The 17,068-nt window shown below is 42.9% G+C and overlaps 1 protein-coding gene across 4 annotated transcripts in view; it reads left to right on the top strand.

Annotated features, from left to right (window-relative positions):
* The window catches only part of CENPP (centromere protein P), a 383,707-nt gene that overhangs the window by 74,693 nt on the left and 291,946 nt on the right, over positions 1 to 17,068 (top strand). The window lies entirely within an intron of this gene.

Genomic DNA, 17,068 nt, shown 5'->3' with positions numbered 1-17,068 from the left:
TTTATTGGTATGCATGTCTTTTTTACTCACTGCAGGACAGAGGAAGAATCCTACACTGGTTTGTGGGGGTGAAAAGACTTAAATTATGTTCTTCAACTTTATTTGGTTTTTATTTTGTATTGTGTTAAGCAATATATATAAAAAAATGCATAAAAATAAATGATGAAAGGGTTTACATGACATTAAAATTTTGTACAGGCTTATTTTCCTAAATGTTTTCTGCACAGAAAATTCTACTCTAATTCTGCTATGTTTAGGAGAAATAAACTAGTTGTTTCTGATTGTTCCACTTTAACATCTGGGATTGAATGTTCCATTCTGATAATTTCAGAACTCACAGTCCCTAATTTTGAGCTTTTTTCCATGATTGTATTTTACTTATGATGCATACCAAAATGAATGCGCTCTGCAATGATTCATTATTTTTGGATCCAAAAATATTCCAACAAATGCAAGCCTGGCCACTTTCACCAATATTCCTGACAGATTTAGGTCTTTCTATTATTTTGTTCTATTCTGTATTGAAACATTTTTATATTGTAATAAAAAGTAAAGCAATAAACCCAGACAAAACCACTGAAAAATGTCTCAAAGGTACAATCCAACATAAAATAATATCTGATCATGAGGCATTATGAGAAATTGGACAAAAACGAAATGGGGAACCATAGGTAAAAAGATATTCCAGACTCGGGTATTCACAAGGTCCATCTGTACATTCATCAGCAACCACTGGATAGAAAATGAGGATCCTAACCGACTGGTTCATTGTCTTCTGCATTTTTGGGTGCCTTTACATATGAAGATCATTCAAGATGCCTCATACAGGTAGAGAAATCACAGCTGCAAGTAGAAGAAAAGAAGGATGGTGGCAAGAGGGAGAACATGGAGGAGATGGGGAACATAGCATGTCTCTAAAAATACTGGAGATGTCAAAAGGTCTAAAGATTGAAAGTTAGTAAATAGATCTTTGAGAAAGAACCGCCATTAAAAGAATAGTTTTCAAGTAAAGTAGATGTGGGATGATTAAAAGCAGACGTATGCTTCTAGTGATTTATTTCCTACCTTTGCACATTTAGGTACATTTGATAGGTCATGGCTCATCATTTTTGGAGAACGTTGTATTGCACTTCACATGTAAGGTTGTCATGAAGTGTAAAATCTCAGACTGGGCAATTAAGTTTGTTTGTTAACAAACCCATTGCCTGAAAATTGAGGACAATTCTGAAAATCTAAAACCTAGTTCTGCGTTGATTGAATTTTTTTCCCTTTATATTAAAAGGGTATTGTCTCATGTTCACTAATCGGTAAAAGGGCAAAGTGCTTGTAAAAACAAACCTCTTTTCAATTGATTTCTTATTAAAAATCCTTTATTCTCAAGACTTGAAAGATCTTTAATATAATTTACTGCTCCTTGCCTAGGTTACAAGCCATCTTGTAGAAGATGGTTTCCTAGGCAAGGAGTGCATACTTTTAAGCTGTTTTCTATACAATTAGCAAGTGAAGCTAGATCTGGCCATCTGTAGTGTTCCTGTACTTCTCCCACGCTACAGAGGCTAAGCTATCTCTGCTAGCTGCATGGGAGTGCGGCCAGATCAGACCAGCAACATGCCTATGCCACTGATCTTAACTGACGATCTTCCTTAGTACACCACCCCCTGGCAAGCAATGTAGGAATGTTGTGGGGTTTGTTTGTTTTTTTAAACACAGTAAGGGTCAATATGGAGACACATACCGGAAAATATATATATAGAATAGCTGATCTTGACATTTTTTATTGTGCCTTAGCTATATTCTTTAATAATGATCACTGTATGTGAAATTAAAAATAAGCATGATTGCAGCAAAAAGTAGTACAAATGAAGAAGTAATTTAGTGATTGTTCATCTGTAACAACGGCAACTCCATCCACATATAGGTGCACTGATATGATGTTCCCTATGATCATCAGTGTTTGAAAACTCACGTTTCACGTCAAGCGTCAAGATTGGTCCGAAGCAAAAAGTCTTTGTAACAACTAAAGAGACTCAAGTAGTAATGGCACCTCAAGTTGTAGCGGCATATAGCTTCAGTATGCCATCACTTACTGATCGTGGGGTCCGACTCTTGAGTTCCCCCCATAATTGATGGAATGATGAGGACACAACAGTAGTTTTGCTGGTTGCAGTGGATGACAGACCTTCTGTGCAGGGTAAGGCTGAGGGATCTACGTCTCTTCATTCTTTGAGTTATTAGGGGACCCAGAGGTGTTAATCTCCCCCAAAGTAAAATAATAGTTTAGCACATCCTTGTGATGCTACAGTGATATGACATAATACTAGAAGATGGAAATATCCCTCCCAATTGGTTCTTTGGTTTTCACATGCTGTTTGTACATTGATATAGGATGCTTCCATTTTGTACTTTATAGACAGTGATTTTTTTATTTTCTCCTCTCAGCTTTCCTTGCGTTTATACTCCAGGGAAATTAAAACGCCCAAGTTTCTCCACAGATCACAGCTGATTGCTAGAGTTTCCAGTCGGGGGGCACTTTATGATCAAATTCTTGCCAAGGGGCACTTCAAAGAAGTAGGGATTGTGGGACCAGCTCCTTTTCATCCCGTCTATGAACCTAATTTTTCTTGTACCAATGCAGAGCGTCTGGTATGCAGGTTTTGTCTATTGCAGATAGTTGAAAGGTACAAATGGAACTTTTTTTCTCTAATTGTCTATGAATCTTAATTCCTTGATTTGCAATTCATTTTGAAGGATATGTATGACTTTATTTGGCACCAAGAAAAAAATCCCAGAAAACTTTCAACAGATGGTCTTTTGTTTTAGTAGTGTGGAATACTTAGCAGGGATAACGTTGTAGTTAAGTAATGTGTTTCTGGCACTTAGAGCTGGAAAATTTCATGCAATAGCGATTCTTGCCAACACTTACAGTAAAGTGTATTTGTGCGACTGCTTAAAGGGAACCTGTCATGTGAATAAAACGCTATTAACCTGCAAATATAGGGTAAATTTGCAGGTTAACAGTGTTGTGAAACTGTGTGGCTGCCACACTGAAAGGTCGGCTACCAGAAGGAAATTAATTATTTTCCTCCCTGCAGCCTCCTGCTTTCAGTCATAGAGACGCAACCGAAACAGCTTCAGTCATCGCTCAATACATCACTGTCACTATAACCGCACCCCTGGTACTCACGGACAGACGGCTCTGTACTGATGCACTGCTGAGCCAGCTGACAGTGCCGCGGGTGAGGTTACAGTCGCTGCTCTGTGTACTAAGCCACGCTGATCGCACCTCAGTGACAGATTGCCGGAGGCTGCTGGGAGGAATCAGATTAATTTCCTCACTGCAGCTGCACCAAATCAGAGTGCTATTAACCTGCAGATTAACCCCATATCTGCAGGTTAATAGCGTTACTTTACATGCCAGGTTCCCTTTAACTATTTTGCTCAATTTTCTGTGCCATTTAGAACCCATACATTACACAGAAGCAATGCAATATATTAAACGGTCAATCAGAACAGTAAAACGTTTTATGATAAAAGTAAATAAAGTACATATAACTACTAGCCAGGGCCGGCCCGAACGTATAGGCGAACTAGGCGGCCGCCTAGGGCGCCGACCCAAAGGGGGCGCCAGAGAAAAAATAGAAAAAATGATAAAAAATCTTTTCAAAAGGCAAAAAGTTTTAGGGATGGAAAGAAAAGTGTACATAGTTAAGGGCAAATATGACGCAAGAGAGGATGGTTGGGTTGGCAACTATTTCGATAGAATCTGAAGTTGCTAAACAAATTAATCTCGGTGACTTAGTGTCATCCTTTTAAAAAAAAAAAAGGCAAGGAAACAAAAATTTTAATTACCTATGGTCGTTTTTGTTTTGTGTTATTGATTACTTTGTATATATTTGTCCTATACAACTTCTCAGAAGATTAAAGAGTTAGGAGAGAGTTAATTAATCATTGTTGTTGTGGTTTATTTTGCTCCTAAATTTATATCCCAAGTTTTCATCTACTGCCAAGAATAGTAGGGGCGCAACAAAATAGTTTCGCCTAGGGCGCCGTAATCTCTCGGGCCGGCCCTGCTACTAGCTTACAACCAGGAACCACCCCAGCTATAAAACTGATGGAACCAGACATGATGCACCAATTTTAGCCAGACTGGCCGACCTTCTTATATGTGTGAGGCTACCCAACTCTCCCCTAGACAGCAGTCTTTAGGGAAGATACAAATCAGTTGGATTTCAACATTCTGGCCTTAACATTCTCAAGGAGAGAGAAGTTTTTACCAGAAGTGTCTACCAGAGGTTTGCTCTCCATGTCCTAATAAGAACATGTGCATGGGGGGGGGGGTCACCGATTCGACTGACAACTATCTCTCCAGAACCGACTAATACATATGATCAGCATTATGGCAGTATTAAAGGGCAAAAATTAATTTACAAAACAAAGTGAACAAAATTAACACTTTACAAGATGCTCACTTTAATTGTGGAATAACTGCTCTATGAATAAGATGAGACACATGTACAGTTAATTTTATATCAGGTTCTGCATCTCTTTATTTTTATTAGCCATTTTCTGCTTTCTGCTGTGTTTGAAGTATAAAACATCTGCTGTTCAGCTGGCTGGAGGTCTGTCATTTTGTGAAATAGGACACTTGGGGATGTCTATATGAAATCCTGATTTGGCCACAACTTTACAAGAGAATATGTAAGAGATAAGGATGATAGTGACAAGAACCATTTTGTGTACTGTTAATGGAATGATTGTGTTTCCTTCCTGCTGAGGAGATGGAAAGACAATGCTAATAAGAACTTCTTACTAATACATAAATGTTTAAGATAGATTTATTGAAATGACAGTGAAAAAGTAACTCCAGTTTATAGCTAGATTAGCCATTTTTAATGGAACAAAAAGCACAATTCTGTGTAAAAAATTCAATAGTGCCCTTCTGCTTTAAATTGCATCTATTTTTTAATTAGAAACAATCCTGCCACTTACTGAAAGATAAAATCGACTGGTTAAACTGATGGTTTATAAAAAGGTGTCTCATTAGCAAGGTACCACACAAGAAACATCTCCTGATGGGTAAAACCAGTGAGCTGTCTGAAGACCTTCACAACCTTATTGTTCCACAACATACTGCATTGTCTAAGAATTTCTAAACTACCTAAGGTTCCAGTGAGCACTGTTGGGGCCATAATCCAGAAAAGGAAAAAACATAATTTCACCATAAACTGACAACAGCCAGGTGCTCCCCGCAAGATTTCAGACTGAGGAGTGAAAATAATTATTACAAGAGTTGTCCAAGAGCCAAGGACTACCTGTGTAAAGCTACAGAAAGACCTGGAATCAGCAGGTACAGTTGTTTCAAAGAAAACTATAAGTAATGCACTCTACCTCCATGGCCATGCTCACCATGCAAGACTCTATTACTGAACAAAAAGCCTGTTCAAGCGCAAAAGTTTCAACAACAATTAGACAAGCTTTTGAAATAGTAGGAGAATATACTCTGGTGAGATACGCGCAAAATTTAACTTTTTGGATGTCATAATACCCACCTTGTTTGGAGGCCAAAAGGCACTGCATATCACATGTACACAGACATTCTTGGTAAAAAAACTTGCTGCCATCTTCTAGGATGGTGAAGATGAAACGAGGGTGGACATTTCAGCAAGACAGTGATCCAAAACACGCAGCATAGGAAATTCTAAATTGATTTCAGAGAGAGAAAATATAGCTTCTAGAATGGCCCAGTCAATCACCTGACCTGAATTCAAAATGAAAATTTATGGAAGGCAATGAAGCTCAGAGTTCACAGAGCTCACGGGACCTTTAGAGTATTTGTTTGGAAGATTGTGCCAAAATCACACCTGTGCAATGCATGGTACTTGTTTCTCCATACAGGAGGCGTTTTTAAACTGTCGTCACCAACAAAGGCATTTGTAACAAGTATGAAATAAATTTCAGTAAGTGTTATATAATTTTCCCTGTGTCATTTCTCACTATTACACATAACTTAATTTATGGACATCTAGGGTTTAATTTCTTTGACTGTGTGTATCGGATGGGTTGTTACCAACATCTGGTGAGAAATTCATGTCAATAGTATCTTAAGAAATATATTTACTTAGGAAATTGGTGCGTTATATCGGGAATGATTACCTAATGTATCTGTCTTTTACTGAGCTTCTCTCAGCTGATTTTAGACCAGAAATGAAATCAGAGGAGAGCTGAACTTTCACGTAATCATACTTTTCTAATGTACCCCATACTTAATGGCCTTATCTATTTCCTTATCCTACCATCTATGAGATAGGTTCTCTATTTTTTTATAACATCCAATAGAGAGTGTGTGGAAAGTCTGAAAGATGCTTTCCCTGCCTTTCCATTTGTGTGGGATTGAAGAGTGTCCATGCTGATATTGCTGTGTCCATCCTATAGCAAGGGACAGGCAGGGGAAGCTCCCAATGTTCCCAGTTCCCAGATCTAGTAGGACTGTCCCGATTTCAGGAACCCCCCCCCAAAAAAAACCAAAAAGACACATGTAAAAACTGCAGTTACTCTAAGGGCAGAATCAAAGCCTAATGCACAAATTGCGTCTTGCCAGACCTGGCTAATCAAAAGGCGCGCTGGGAACACCGGAAGGTAAGAGACTCGTGCATCTCCCAACCAGAAGCCAGGTACCACTGATCTGGAGGCTGGACTGGAATCCCACGAGTCAATCTTCTCTTCCCGGATACAGTGGGACAGTCTTGAATTTGGGTCTACGCCCTGCAGTCCCGGGCATGTACTGAATGTCCCTCACTGCCACTGCTCCTCTGATATCTCTTCCTGCCAGGGTAGAAGAAATAGTAAATGGGTGTTGCGAGAGGGTTTGGTCAAAGCTATGCGCACCGCATGATTTGTCCATCGTTATGCACTGTGACTGTTGGGAGGTACGGTTCGGACTTTCCACCTCGCTTTTAATACCTCTTCAGCAGCCATATTTAGACATGAAGAATGGAGCACTAATCTCACAGTCAGAAGGAGCAGCAGCAGAGTGGATGTCATTAGATCTAGTGACATAGTTTATAGTTTAAAGTCATAGTTCGTGGAGATCCGAGGACTTAGTTGTTGATACTTGCAGTATCGTTTCTCAAGTAGTTCAGTGGTCACACTAAAGGCATGTTATTATCTCGTGCTGTTGAAAATTTTGCATGTTACATTGCAGTTACAAATTGGTGTCAATGTGCCTCATTATGTTTTTCATGACACATCCCACTCCTTTTATATTGATATCAGACAAGCTGAATTTGAAATTTAAATAACTCCTTGCATATTCCTGCAAACAGGCGTCTGTAAGAGCAGGTGGAAAATTCCAAGATGCAGTATTATTCAGTTTCATTAAGGCTCTTGCCAGTTCATGAATGTCCAGTTTGGTGACTTGTCGCTTTCCTTACACGTTGACATTATTAGAACGTATTCTTATGTCTACTGGTGTAAACACTGCAAATACTATTTATTATGAAATCTTGACTGAGCGATCGTCAGGAACTTATAAATTCTTGACCTAACCTAAGGTTAGATCATCAGTCTTAGACCATTGAGGAACCAATACCCGGCACCCCCTCCGGTCAGGTCTTTGCAGCTCTCTCGGAGACCAGAAGCACACAGTGTACAAAGGAGAAGAGCACAGTTGTGTATACTATATGGTGGCCAATCTCAGATGCTGCAGATCAGCTCCCACTGAAGTGAATAAGAACCGAGCTGCAATGCCAAGATTGTCCACTTCTTAGTGTAAAGAATTGCCGTATCTCAGCTCCATACGCTATTTACTCCCGGCCGCCATAGGAGCTACAAACAGCTGATTTCCGAGTAGTTTGCAGGGTATCAGACCCCACCAATCTTTTGGACTATGCTAAGGATAAGTTATCATTACCTTACCTCTGGACAGTTTCTTTAAATTTTCAATCAAATGAGCACAATATATTTTCCAGACTTGGCGTAGGTTGTAATAAATCTCCATTTCCACATATGAATAGTTAGGTTGTGAGTAAACTGTATTTTTTTGTCTGTTTTAAAAGCTTTTTTATAAGTCTGAGTTGCATTAATCATGCTTTGGCACCAACAATAAAGCATGTGTATTAAGATTCAGTAGCAATCCTGCAGTGTTTTCACCAATTAACAATCTTCATGCAGATGATTTGGATAATGAATGTCTGCTCATACTTACTGCTTATTTCTGCCTGCTTTTTTTTTTTATTGTCTGACTTTTTCTACTTTTAGAATTATATTAGCATAAGGTCCCACTTATAGTAAAAAGGTGGCTGCACTTGAATGGGCCTTATAACGGGTGGAAGTTACTTAGACCTTATTATGTTTTTTTTAGGCAAAATTCTTCTAAATAGTAATCAACCAGCAGCCATTTGTTACATTCCTCATCTTTATGAATATATTCTTCAGGAAAGATACTGTAACTGCTGCACGTATTCTTACATTTTGATTCTCCTTAAGGAGGCAAGAAGAGTGTCATAGGGCCAGTATATGCCTTTTATACGGCAAAAAAATATGGAATAGCATACTAAACAGTATGCAGAAAGAAATCAAGATTTAGGAGCTTTAAGTTTTTACTTTTTATAATGGAAGCCAAAGGGGAAAAACCTCAGTCAAAAGGTGTACGTCAGGATCTTTTCTCAACTCTTACATCTGTTGGCTCCATGCAGATGGAAGAATAGGAGGTAGGGAACAACATAACACAGTGGAGAACTGTGTGGTGGGCAGACAATGATGACTTTTCACCAAGACAGTAGTCACACACCAGAGCGGCTGCGATTAAAGCTCTGGCAGATGCCTCCTAGATCTTTGTGATCAGATAAGCATCATGGCTGCTCTGTTTCCCGCTATGAACTTGTGGGCACTGGCCTGACTCCCAGACATCCATCTACCATCAGATGAATAAGCAGTGTTTGTGCCTTTTTGGATAACTTCCACTCACAACCCCAGAGTTTGTGGAGTATTGACGCATCTCCAGGACTGTTGTGGGTCTGGAACATGGTGAAGTCGGCAGGGCTCACCCTTGTTAGATATGACTTGGGTAGAAGGTGCTCACTGTTTGGGAAGCCAGGGCAGCATCAAGAAAAGAGATGGTATTAATATTATTATTATTTATTTATATAGCACAATTGATTCCATGGTGCTGTACATGGGTTACATACAAATTACAGATATCACTTACAGTAAACAAACTAACAATCACAGACTGATACAGAGGAGAGAGAGGACCCTGCCCTTGCGAGCTTACATTCTACAGGATGGTGGGGAAGGAGACAGTATGTTGGGGGGTTGCAGCAGCTCCAGTGATGGTGAGGTGGTAGCTCCAGTAGTGGTGAGGGGGCAGCGGGGATTAATGCAGGCTGTAGGCTTTCCTGAAGAGATTGGTTTTCAGGTTCCATCTGAAGGATCCGAGTGTGGTTGATAGACGGACATGTTGGGGCAAAGAATTCCAGAGGATGGGGGATATTCGGGAGAAGTCTTGGAGGCGGTTGGGTGAGGAGCGAATAAGTGTGGAGGAGAGAAGGAGGTCTTGGGAGGATCGGAGATTACGTGAGGGAAGATATCGGGAGATCAGTTCATAGATATAAGGAGGAGACAGGTTATAGATGGCCTTGTAGGTCAGTATTAGTAATTTGAATTGGATACGCTGAGGGAGTGGGAGCCAGTGAAGAGATTTGCAGAGGGGAGAAGCGGAGGAGTAGCGAGGAGAGAGATGAATTAGTTGGGCAGCAGAGTTGAGGAAGGACTGGAGAGGTGTGAGGGTGTTAGCAGGGAGGTCACAGAAAAGGATGTTTCAGTAGTCGAGACAGGAGATGATGAGGGCATGCACAAGCATTTTAGTAGAGTGAGGGTTGAGGAAGGGACGGATTCTGGAAATATTTTTGAGCTGGAGGCGGCAGGAGGTGGAGAGAGCTTGGATGTGCGGTTTGAAGGACAGGGCAGAGTCAAGGGTTACTCCGAGGAAGCGGACCTCTGGTACGGGGGAAAGCGTGATGTCGTCAGTTGTTATAGATAGGTCTGGTAAGGAAGATCTGTGAGATGGGGGAAAGATGATCAGTTCATATTTGTCCACATTCAGTTTGAGGAAGCGGGAGGAGAAGGAGGATATGGCTTATAGACACTCCGAGATTTTGGAGAGCAGAGAGGACGTCTGGATCAGAGACGTAGATCTGAGTATCATCGGCATAAAGGTGGTACTGGAATCCGTGGGACTTTGAGTTGCACCAGACCAAGTGTATAGATTGAGAAGAGTTGGGGTCCTAGAACAGAGCCTTGGGGGACTCCAACAGAGAGAGGGTGGGATGAGGTGGTAGTGTGGGAGTGGGAGACACTGAATGTGCGGTTGGAGAGGTATGAGAAGATCCAGGATAGGGCAAGGTCTTTGATGCCAAAGGAGGAGAGGATCTGTAGTAGGAGGCAGTGGTCAACTGTGTCGAAGGCAGAGGACAGGTCTAGGAGCAGGAGTATAGAGTATTGTCCGTTCGCTTGGGCTGTAAGTAGGTCGTTAGTAATTTTGGTCAAGGCTGTCTCAGTGGAGTGATGAGGGCGGAAACCAGATTGTAGATTGTTAAAGAGCATCTTAGATGAGAGATGGGAGGAAAGTTCAGCGTGAACGTGCTGCTCCAGGAGTTTGGAAGCGAATGGGAGCAGCAATATTTGGCGATAGCTGGACATAGCGGTTGGGTCGAGGGTTGGCTTTTTGAGGTTAGGCGTGATTGTGGCATGTTTGAAAGCAGAAGCGAAGGTACCGGAAGTTAGTGATAGGTTGAAGAGGTGGGTTAGAGATGGGATAAGAGTGGTGGCGAGGTTGGGGAGGAGATGGGATGGGGTCAAGTGCACAAGTGGTGAGGTGTGATTTGGAGAGAAGATGAGCAAGCTCCCCTTCAGTTATGTTGGATAAGGAGATTATCGGGTTTCGGCATTGGTCTGGTATACAAAGGGGTTGTGGTGGTTTAATAATAAAGACTTGCCGTGTTTGGTCTATCTTGTTGAAGTGCGTGGCGAAGTCCTCATCAGAGATTAGGGAAGTTGGAGGGGGCAGTGGTGGGCGGAGGAGGGAGTTAAAGGTATTGAACAACTGTATAGGGTTGTGGGATAAGGAAGATACAAGGGATGTAAAGTAGGCCTGTTTAGTAGAGAAGAGAGCTGATTTGAATGCAAGTGTTGCTTGTTTGACTGCAGTGAAGTCGTCTTGTGACCTGCGTTTTCTTCCAGCGTCGTTCAGCAATTCGGGATGCTTGCCGAAGCTTTTTAGTGGTTATTGTGCCAGGGTTGTCTATCGATTCGTCGCACTCTGTTATGCATGCCAGGGCCAACCGAGTCGATGGCTGATGCAAGAGTGGCATTGTAGAAACTAGTGGCAGTGTCTGTGTCGTGGAGTGAAGATATGGAGGACAATGGTAGGATAGAGTCAGAGAGTGTGTGAGTGTCTAGATGTGCAAGGTTTCTGCGGGGGTGCGCGTGTTGCTGGACATGGGTTGAAGGTGCAGTTGGAAGAAAGGAGAAGGCCCACTCCACCATGTCTGTTGCCAGGGTGAGGAGTGTGGGTGAAGCGGAGGCCGCCATAGCATATTGTTGTGAACTCATTTTCTGGTGTTATGAATGGGTCACCGAGGAGGAAAAAGCCTAAACATGCTAAGCCCAGAAAAACCAGAGAGGTTGGTAACTATGCAGATTGCAGATCCCTGATCCTAACCACACAACTAGCAGCAGCCGTGGAGCGTGCCTACGATGAACCTAGATGCCTAGTCACGGCCGTAGGACTAAATAAGCCTAAAGCAAGAAAAGGAAAAACTAACTGCCCCAGAGCAGACCCCAAAGGAATAGACAGCCCCCACACATGTATTGACGGTGAAACAAGATGAAAACACAAACACAGGTAGGAAAATAGGCTGAGCAAACGATGGGGCCCAAACTAACTAGAAAGGAGAGGAAAGGAAAGACACTGTCTGCAATCTGCCCAAAACCCTACAAAATAATGTCCAACACTTCTGATAACAAAATTAACCCTGAAGTCACTAGACTTCTCCCACTATATCAGCACTCTGAAATATTCTGAGACAGAGCAAAAAGAGGCCAATCTAATAAGGGACTAAAAGCAAATTGGAAAATACAAATAAATAAGAGTGGAAATTCAGCATATCCCCAGCCGGGGCTGGCTGACCACACAAAAAACTGAATAGAAAAACACAATCAAGTGTGAACATTAGCAGAGAAACTTAGCTTGAGCTGACTGGAACAGAGCTGAGAACCAAGACCTGACAAGCAGAAGGAATCACCAGCAGCAGAGTAGGGCGTCAGCTGTCTTAAATCCAATCTGAGATTCCTGAGGTCCAATCGTCATCCTCATTATCAGGTGGCAGATCTCTACTGATTAAATCAGCCTCACTACCTCCTGTTACCACCTGAGGGAGCCTGCCTGTAGACCAGAAAATGAAATCACAACATTCTGGTCTGCCTCTGGTTTCTGGTGAGGGAACTGTTTGTGCTGACAGAGGAGTTGTGAGTTCTCTTTCCAGGCTCCCTCTGGTGGTGGCAGGAGATAACGAAGCTGATCTAATTAACAGAGACCTGCCACCTGATAATGAGGATGATGATTGGACATCTGGAGTCTCAGGCTGGATTTAAGACAGCTGACTCATTATTCCCATGCTGGTGATTTTTTTCCTGCCTCCTGAGGTCTTGGTTTCCAGCTCAGTTCCTGTTTTCTCTGCTAATATTCACATTTGATTTGGTTTTGTCTATTCAGTTTTTGTGTGGTCAGCCAGCCCCGGCTGGGGCTATGCTGAATTTCCACTCTTATATTACTGTATGTGCCAGTTTGCTTTTTGTCCCTTATTAGATTGGCCTCTTTTTGCTCTGTTCTCAGAATGTGCTGATATAGTGGGTGAAGTCTAGTGACTTCAGGGTTTTTTTTGCCATCAGAAGTGTTGGACATTTTTTTGCAGGGTTTTTTGGCGTGATTGCAGACAGTATCTTTCCTTTCCTGTCCTTTCTAGTTAGTGTGAGCCCCATCATTTGCTCAGCCTATTTTCCTACCTGTGTTTGTGCTTTCATCTTGTATCACCGTCAATACATGTGTGGGGGCTGTCTATTCCTTTGGGGTCTGCTCTGGGGCACTTTAGATTTCCCCTTTTCTTGCTTTAGGCTTATTTAGTCCTCCGGCTGTGACGAGGCGTCTAGAATCATCGTAGGTACGCTCCATGGCTGCTGTTAGTTGTGTGATTAGGATCAGGGGTCTGCAATCTGCGTAGTTACCAACCTCTTTGGTTTTCTGTGACTTAGCTTGGTTTTGTTTTCCTCCTCGGTGACCCAATCATAACAGCATAGTGCAGCAGAGGAGTTGGTGTCTGAGGGTGTCACCCATGTTTCAGTGAGGCCAAGGAAGGAAAAATTGCGAGAGGTAAAGAGGTTGTGAATCACATGGAGTTTATTGAAGACGGAGTGGGCATTCCAGAGTGATCCAGAGAGAGGGAGCAGGATGGTGGGCGTCAAGGGTACGGATTTGAGGTTGGAAAGATTTTGGGTATTTATATTGGGTTGTGAGTGATAGGAGGGGGTAATATTGGAAGGTATGAGCTGTGGGGGTCCAGGATTGGAAGATATGTCGCCAGCAGTGAGGAGAAGGAGGCAGAGCAGGTGGGAGAAGGAGAGTGGGCGATTTGTTTTGTGTGTTATTAGGAGCGATCTGAGGTTGAGGAGCAGGTCAGCGGAGGAGGTCAGGTGGGGGGCAAGAGGGAAGGAGAGATTGTTACTTGGGTAGAGGGTGCTGGGGTCTGTGGATAGGGAAGGAGAGTCAGGAGTAATGGAGGCCAAGCCATGAGTTATGTGTCAGCATGGTAAGAGTAAGTGTGGAGCAAAGAGAAATTTACCGTAGTATATTGAAACATAGAGGTTTGGCGTACCTTCTGTTAACTTCTGGCTCATTTCTGACATATTTATATTGTTATCCTTAAAAGACATCATTAAAATAGACAGACCAATGGCTCTGAATTTATAGCAGCTCAAATGCACATCAAACAAGTCAGATGTGATCAGGAGGGAGGAGCAGCAGGGACACTGGTCACACACACAGGTGGGGATTAATTAGAAGTCAGGAAGGAGAAAAAGAAAAAAACAGATCCAAAAGGACAGATAAAGCATTGATAGCAGATAGATACAGGGGTGATTTGGGGTTCAGGAAAGATGGGCAATGATGGTATTGCAGCCAGTGGTATAGAACCTATAACTGTATGCAGCACACATGCAGGCGTACAGTGCGCAGGGAGGGACTCACTTCCATCCCACTCTTTCATGTGTATGAGAGATCACTGGCAACAAACACTCCCTCGATTCCTCAGAATGTAAACCTCCAACGTGTAACCCAAACGTGATGTGGAGAGGATTTTCTCATGTAGAACTATCCACATATATTTGATTATCAACATTCAAACAGCCATTTCCAGAAAACACATCTAAACATCAGAAGGAGCCACTAATGGTTACTTTCTGGAGATCAAAGATTGATGGCTGGTATTTTACTGATTCGGCAAATCATTACAAATACTTTATTCATCTTCGTCCTTTCTTTGTGTGGGGCTAACATTGTAATATCTTTTACACACACACAGTATGTGTAAATTCTAGGGCCAAATTATAGGAAACTGATAAACATATTAACATGTTTTTGGATTGTCCATCTCTATTTTAAGGGATCCGGAAAAGTATATGGATCGCCCTCACCCAGGGCTGTGGGGTACTCGGAGCCAGGCCCAGTGGATTTGAATGGGAGATGTCACGGCAGCTGTGACCCGGTCCGTGGCCCGGGGCGTCCATTGTTAAAGGGGGGAAAGTGATGTTGGAATAGAGTTTATGAGTGAATGATTCGTGACGCCACCTGTGGTGTTCGGCAATGAAGATGTTAAGCCGACGCTGCAGACAGATTCTCTGGGACAGATGGTGTGGTGCAGCAATGATGGTGTAGCTTTCCACAGGTAGGGCTGTAGTCCCAGGGCAGAGTAGATGAAGAAGATAGGTGTTAAGGGAGAGAGTGTAGTGTCTGGCACCAAGATGCAGCAGTGTTGAGTGGGTTGGTGCAGTAATAAGCGGAGGACACCAGTGCATCTAGTTCCAAAGCTTTACTTAGTCTGTTGAGCATACAGTTGCCTGCCTTGGTACCATGTCTCCCAGGTCAGGGGCTCAGCCAACTTCCAGGCAAGATGAAGCACTCCCTTCCAACACTCCGCCAACATATGTGCCTTTTCTGAACGTCTCCCTTTTGCGCCTATAGTGAAGTACTCACAGTACTGAGTTACACTGGAGTTCCTCCTGTCAGATGTTCCTATGAACTCTACTTGTACGGCAGACAGCTGTAGCCTGCTTCGGGGACTCCTTGCTACCAAGTCCCGGCTCACTATTGTTGCTGTTGTGCCCCCAAGTCTTGTGTGAGAATAAAGTGGTGACAACTTCTATTCCTCCGATGTCTGCTGCAGGACCATTAGTATCCATACAACCTCAGGGACCGGACCCCGGCCTTGCTCTGTGAACTTGGGAAGGGTTCTGCTCTAACCCTAATCCTTAGTTCCGTACTAATCCTTCCTTCTTATGGAGAGTCAGGCTTTCCATCAATGTCTCTTTCCTGTGCCAGCGGACCCAGGTCACTGAGGTCGGCTGCAGCTCTTCCTTCATCCATCCCACTCAGGGGATCTTCACTCTTCCACTGACTCTGTCAGACTGCCCAAATCCTAAACTCTTCCCGCTCTTTTGGTGCCAACTAACTCCACCCGCCTCCCAGCACTCTTCGTGTTCCAAGCAGGGAACCACCAAAGGGTGCTTTGCTACACTACTATGTTGTGTGGGATGCAGGTGTTGGAGTGTGGTCAGGAGTCTCCACCTTACCTGAATGGTGGGGTACCACACCTCAGGAGGAGGTGCAGTACCCCTGTGGTGACAACCCTCAGGGGCGCCACATATATCTAGGCATTTTCTTGTAATGGAGCCCTATTCATAGAAGTCTGACAGCTCTTTATAGGGCTTCCATGGACAGGCTTGTGCAAGCCTCTCCAGGTCCCAGGGAAACACTGACCATCACCCTTTAACCCGCTATACAAGGATCTGGAGTTACGCAGGGGTGAATCCACAGAGAAGCTGCTAGATGGTGGAAAGGGTTGGCAGAGAATAGTAGGAATACCGGGTTTGTACCAGGAGGTCAAGGAGAGGAACAAAATCGAGAGACAGTCAGATAGTCAAAACACAAGACGAGGTCACGGTTGGGAATCAACAGGCTGAATTGGAGCAGAGTTGCAGAAGTGACCCAGAATACGTATAACCTATAATTGGCAACTAGACACAGACTGCTAGGGTTTATATAAAGAGTACCCCTGCCCATGACTTCCAGCAGAGACCCAACTAAATGAATAACCAGCCGTCAATGAATTTTGCTGTTCATTTCTGCAACTGAGCAGTTTCAGCCGCCGATAAAGAGAATAGCTGATCATCAGGGGAGCCGGGTGTTGTACCCCCACTGATCAGACATTAATGACCTATCCTAACAATAAGCCATCAGCGTTAACGTCTCAAACAACTCCTTTAAATAACTGCACTAGCAAACAATATATTCAGTTTTGACTGAGTTAATGGGGTTGTCCAGCCACAGAAGAAAAAAACACAGTGATTCCTTGCAGCAGTCACAGATGTATCCAGACCCAGCAGGAGATGCAAATACCGACAAGGAACCTGGGCAGCGTTGAAACAAGATCAGCAGGGGATCAGTGGGGTGCACTATTTTTATTATTATTAATTATTATAAAGCATTTTAATGTTTGTTTGTTTTTTTACTTTAGTAACTGAACCTTGCTTTAAAGGGTTGTTCTCATATTGCCGTGTGATAGAGGAGGTTGAAATATAAAATCCATTCTAAGGGTATGTGCACACGTTGCGGATTGTGATGCTGATCTGCAGTGTCTTTTGACGCTCTCATCAAATTCTTAGTGTAATGCACAGGCTATGATAAATTAAGAATTGCTGTGCACATGCTGCGGAAAAATCTGTGCAGATTTTTCGCGGC

Source organism: Dendrobates tinctorius, unplaced genomic scaffold, assembly GCF_039654945.1.
Source record: "Dendrobates tinctorius isolate UK_male_01 unplaced genomic scaffold, ASM3965494v1 ptg000159l, whole genome shotgun sequence".
In the NCBI taxonomy this organism is placed as follows: Eukaryota; Metazoa; Chordata; class Amphibia; order Anura; family Dendrobatidae; genus Dendrobates; species Dendrobates tinctorius.
Note: the sequence above shows the minus strand (reverse complement) of the source record. Positions and strands in the feature narration are given on the sequence as shown.